The 6,000-nt window shown below is 46.1% G+C and overlaps 1 long non-coding RNA gene across 1 annotated transcript; it reads left to right on the top strand.

Moving 5' to 3' along the window:
• Positions 1-331: 331 nt before the first annotated feature.
• LOC145423228 (uncharacterized) lies at positions 332-1,604 on the top strand. Its single transcript, XR_013904327.1, has 2 exons — positions 332-1,352; positions 1,434-1,604. It is a non-coding gene; the product is annotated as an uncharacterized LOC145423228 (long non-coding RNA).
• Positions 1,605-6,000: the final 4,396 nt, after the last annotated feature.

Genomic DNA, 6,000 nt, shown 5'->3' with positions numbered 1-6,000 from the left:
CTCTCGGCCTGGGGCTCGGTCACTCAGGCACGGCTGGCTGCCGGCGGAGCTCACGGGCGCGTCACTGCAACTCCCCCTGGTTTCTGCTCCGCGGCTGCTGAGTGAGCCCTCATCTGGGACTCTCCTCAGCTCTTTCTGGGACAGTGGCGCGGCTGCCCCTCTGTTGGTCTTCCTTGGTCTCTTGTGTTCTGGGGGCCTCTGGATGTCTGGAGTTTTGATCTCCACCATACCTGCTTCATGCCCTGGAGGACGGGGCTGTAGCCCCCCCACACCCTCTAGCAGATCATTACATGAAGGAACCTTTTAAAAAACAAAAAACAAATGCGTCCATGCTCACAGGTGTACACACGGGTGATCACACCCACAAACTACACCCTTTTTGGCTCCTACCTCAAAGCACACTGTGTTCTGTTGATCTTATGTGCTGCACAATAATGTTTAATATTTAGTATTTACTGTCATATTCCCATATATCATTGTGATGTTGTTTATTCTATTACTCTTGTTCTCTTCTGCTTGTTTTCTTTTTTCTTTCTCAGCAGGTGACCCAGGTGATTGATATATGCTTTTTTTTTCTTTTTTTCTTCTTTTTTTTTCTTTTTCTGCTCATTCTGTTGGTTTTTGGTTTTTGCCCTTCTCCCCCGTCCCTCTTCTCAGCTGTTTCTCTTTCCCTCTTTCTTTCTCCCCTTCTTTCCCCCAGTCAAGTCTGTCCCATATTCAGTAAGTGAAAATAAAATAAACAATAAAAGGTGAATCAAATGGACCATTATTGCAAGGCTGGGATGGTCAATTTGGTAAAGTAAATCCGTTGGGCATCTTTCTTTGCCTTTAGACAACAATTCTGATGGCAAAAGAGCCAAACGGGACAGGCCAAAACAAAAAAAAAAAACAAAACAAAAAAAAACATGTATCTCTCTGAATTTGTATCCTCCATGAGAGTTTGTGTTGTATTATGTCCATCCATCCATCCATCCATCCATTTTCTTCTGCTTATCCGTGGCAGCAGCCCAAGCAGAGAAGCCCAGACCTCCCTCTGTCAGGGTCCTGGGTCTGAGCGACCCAGGGACCCTGAGCAGTTATAGACTTGAATTTTAATATATGTATTTCTGGTATTGTTGTCCCTCGTTCTCCCTGCTTGTAGATATGTGTGTATGTAGGTGTTTGTGTGTGGTTCAGGTGTTTCTGAGAGCACCTGTTTACAGGCACCTTCAGGCCTGGTGGGTGTGGCCCTGGCAGGTGATTGGCCACACCTGAAGACCGTGACACACCTGCAGCTGATCAGGCCTCATTGGAGAAGCTACTTGAGAGTGTGGTGGAGCTCTGTCCAACGCTGGATCATTGCGTGGCTTCACGTTAGTCTCTTGACCAGTTACCAAGTTTAATCTGCTGCATTGTGGTGTATCTGACGGCTGCCTCTTTGTTGTTTTCCCCAGGAGAGGCGTGGAGACGAGAGGGCAGCAAGCACCGGGTGCTCAAACACTGGGAAGCGGAGACAGGAACACTAGCACTGGGAAGAAGACACGTCACGGGGGCCGGGAATGCACTGAGGATTTATTGTTATGTTTGTCCATTCACTGTAAATAAACGCACTGCTGCTATTCAGAGCTCCGCGCCTGAGTCCTCCTTCCTCACTTCCCCACGGTTGGCCATCGTCAACCATGACACCCTCTCCCCAACCACCACTTCCAGCTTGTCCGGTGGAACACCCAAGCGTTCCCAGGCCAGCCGAGTAATATAATCTGAGGTGTGTCAACCAAGATAGCCCTTCAATATCCAGAGCCTTCAGGAATTCGAGGCAGACATCATCCACCCCAGGGGCTCTGCCACCAAGGAATTGTTTAACTGCCTCAATGACCTCGCCCCCAGAGATTGGCGATTATCCCCTTCGTCCGCAGACTCTGTTTCCTCCACGGAAGACATGCCAGTGGCATTAGGGAGGTCCTTGAAGTATTCCTTCCACTGCCCGACAATTTTCTCAGTCGAAGTTAGGGGCGCTCCACCCGCACTACACACAGTCCAGGTAGAACACCGCTTTCCCCTCCTGAGTCAGCTGCCAGAATCTCTTCGAGGCAGCCCGAAAGTCTTTTTCCATGGCTTCTCCAAACTCCTGCCACACCCAAGTTTTTGCTTCAGCCACTGCCCGTGTTGCGTTCCGCTTGGCCTGTTGGTACCTAGCAGCTGCCTCCAGAGTCCCACAGGCTAACCAAGACCGATAGGACTCTTTCATCAGCTTGGTGGCTCCCCTTACCGTTTGGTTCAGTGCAGCGGCTTCGGCAATGGAGGTGCTGAACATGGTCCATTCCGATTCAATGTCCCCAATCTCCCTCAGAATGCTGTTGAAGATCTCGCGGACTGGGGCCTCAGCTAGGCATTGCCAGCTCACCCTCACTGTACGTTTAGGCGTGCCAGGTCTGTCCAGCGGCCTCCCCTGCCACCTGATCCAACTCACCACCAGGTGGTGATCAGTTGACAGTTCAGCCCCTCTCTTTTCCCAAGTGTCCAAAACATATGGCCTTAAGTCTGGTGATATGATTACAAAATCAATCATAAACCTGCAGCCTAGAGTGTCTGGGTCCCACGTGCACTTATGGACACTCTTATGTTCGAACATGGTGTTCATTATGGCCAAACTGTCATTTGCACAGAAGTCAAATAACAAAACACAGCTCGGGTTCAGATCTGGAAGGCCGTTCCTCCCAATCACACCCCTCCAGGTCTTGCTGTCATTGTCCAAGTGAGCACTGAAGTCTCCCAGTAGGACAACAGAGTCCCCAGGAAGAGCACCCTCCATTACCCCACCCGGGGACTCCAAGAAGGCTGGGTACTCTGAACCACCATTCAGCACATAAGCACAGATGACTGTTAGGACCCATTCCCTGACCCAGAGGCGAAGGAAACAAACCCTCTCGTCCCCTGGGAGAAACCCCAACATCCAGGCAAGTAGCCAAGGGGATACCAAGCTACCCCAGCCTGCCACCTCTCACCAGGGGCAACTCCAGCCTGAGACAGAGTCCAGCCCCCCTCTAGGAGACTGGTTCCAGAGCCCAAGCCATGCGTTGAGGTGAGCCCGACTATATCTAGCCAGTACCTCTCAACCTCACATGCTAATTCAGGCTCCTTCCCCACCAGAGAGGTGACATTCCATGTCCCAATTGCCAGTCTTGGTATCTGGTGATTGGTTCCGCCAGGGCCTCTGCTCCTGGCCACCGCCTGGCTCACAATGTAAGCCGGGTTGTATTATGTTCAAATGTTTAATTAAAAAATTTTTTATTGCTCATTCATAAAGAAGAAAGTTTGTAACTATCTTGACTAGTGAAGAGAGTGTAATTTAAACTTGTGTCAAAAAGTTCACAGAACTTGGATATGCACAGAATGTTTTCCTTCATCATGTGGTTGAACTTGCAGGTATGTCCCATTTGCTGGGAGTAAGGGCGCCCTCCATTTGTGAGGTGCGCCTGCTGCTTGCGGCACAGGGAGGAGAGGGCGGGGCGGCGGGGGATTCTCTGGCTGGCTGGAGCAGCATCTAATAACTCACTCGCAAAATAAAACAAAACAACAAAAACACCAGACATTATGATACAGACTTATAATTTACACCGATGTTTTTTCGAAATTCTATACACGAAAAGTGAGTGCGAGAGCCCTCGGTGCGCCTGCTTGCTGCTGAAGTCAAAGTAAACTTTATTGTCATCTCCGCTCAGTGGCGTGTCCAGCGGGGTGGCCCCCCCAACCAGACTGGCCACCCCAGGTGCCAACCCAAAGGCAAAACAATAAAATTCAATCAAATATCAAATGTACGATTATGTTTTCACGGTGAAGCTCAGATATCAGAGTGTAAGTGAATGCAGCATCGGCTTCTGCGCTATGTGCATCACGTTAGCAAAGGTAGGAAAGCCAAGCACGAAAGACGGCACTGCAGGAAACAATTTTTTGGTGAAAGAAAATGAGGACAGAATAAATGTCCCGGTAAGTAATATTAAGTTTGTTGAGTTTAGTAAACTTCGGTGAAATTAGAATACCAAAGAAAAAATAACACTTAAAGAATTAATTCAGCCGACGAATATTTCAGACAGTATGCTACTGAGGGGAGCTAACATAAGAGTTATGAGTTATAAGATATAATCTAAGTCGTAACATTGCTGTATGGAGCTGCAGATTTGGTTGCAGGTTAACATAGCTGGACTGGCCATCGGGCATACCGGGCATATGCCCGGTGACTTATTTTTAAAAAAAAATTTTTTGTAATGGCATGAACAATGAGAGGTGGTGGATTGGCCAGATGCAGGTTGATGTGTAAAAATAACTCAGTTGTTTGGTGGTGGCTATGGCGGGGCTTCCACAGAGGCCAGCAGGTGGATGAGGGAAGGGGAGGCAGGAGGAGAGACCCGAAGCAGCCGCCAGTCTGAGTGTCAGGTGAACTGAACTTCAGGTAAGAAGTTATGACCTGCAGTCTATCTGGGTCAGATATAAACCAAGTTTAGGTGGAGTTTATTTTCGTTGTGCTGACTTTTTACCCTCAGTTGCAATAACTCGTACTGCGTTGTAGCCAGCTTGACGGAGTTTATATACAGCTGGGTGGTGCTATGATGTTACTGATAGTGAACTTTATTTTATTCATAAAGTTAGTTAGTAGAGTTGCCAACGGCTCCTTAAAAAAATGGAATGGTCCCTCATTCAGAGAAAATATTACACCTTTCGTATTGAGCTGAGAAGAGACGCAGTTTGTCCCGGACTTTCGCTAGAATGAAAAAAAGACACAAAGCTGGAGTTATTCTGTCGTTATGCTGCACAGCTGCCTCTTCTTCTCTCATTCTCCCCCCCTGCCTCTCCTGTTGCTACTTCAATCATGAAACTGATCAATGATCAGCTGATCAGCTTTTCTCTCTTGTTTATTTATCGCCCACTTTGCGCCAGAAAGAGGAAACCAGCAGATGTCGCGCTAAACAACAGCAGCACGTTTAAGCTTGATCAGCTGTTGTTAGAATTTATTTAATATTAATTTCTAGTATCAGCTGATGTTTGCTGGAGCCACAGCTGTAAAAGCTGCTGGTCATGATGTCGGTTTGGATATGTGGTGAGAGGGAAGCATGAAGATGAAACCAGGAGATGTCCTTACTGAATCATCAGAGCTGAACAGGTGATGGAGAAACAGGTTTACCTTTTAGGTGACATGAATGAGTTGAAGGGAAGTTATGAACTGTTTCTGAAAGATAAATAGCACCAGGATCCTTTTTCTACGTAGCTGACAGCTGGTAACTGTGCAGGGGTGGATCTAGCAAAGTTTTGCCAGGGGGCCAGGTAGGGCATTAACAGGGAAAGGTGGGGCACAAAGAAATACTTTTCTTTCTTATTCTCATTTAAAATATCTAGCTTTTATTAAATAATTATCTAAATCTTACAACCAAAGTTTTTATCTGACGTAAATACATACATATATATACACCAACAAGACAGTGTACATCACTGTCACAACAGCATTTATTTTCATTCAAAGTCTTTATGGCTTTAATACCTGGTGGGCCGGTCTCTAGTCAAAATGCCCGATTTTCTGTCCCAGTCCAGCCCTGCAGGTTAATACTGGTAGTGTCACCATGCCAGCTGACTGTATTTCATCATAAGCCAGTGTTGTTCTTGATCAATATTGATCTTCGTCCCACTCCTTTTTCAGGCAAGTTTTGTTTTTTGTTTTGTGTATTTTATGTTCAATATAGGTATTTGTTGTGCCTGAAAATGAATAAATAAATGAATGAATGAATGAATGAATATTACCAAAGTTTACCATAAGGCAGCATAGAAAGTATTTACTTGCTTTCAGGTTTTATTCAAATGTTAGTCTTTTCAGTTGTTTCCCCACTTTTTTCCTGTTTCAAAATCAAACACCAATTTGTGAGAAGATTATCTTCTTTTTTTAACAGGCAGATAAAGTTTTGCATTGGCTAATTTGTCAATTGTTTGTTACAAATGTTCGTATTTTAATATTCAAAAATGTTTTTGCCCAAA

This window comes from Astatotilapia calliptera, chromosome 20 (genome assembly GCF_964374335.1).
Source record: "Astatotilapia calliptera chromosome 20, fAstCal68.1, whole genome shotgun sequence".
Lineage (NCBI taxonomy): Eukaryota > Metazoa > Chordata > Actinopteri > Cichliformes > Cichlidae > Astatotilapia > Astatotilapia calliptera.
The sequence above is the reverse complement of the archived record's forward strand: the minus strand, read 5'-3'. Positions and strand labels throughout refer to the sequence as shown.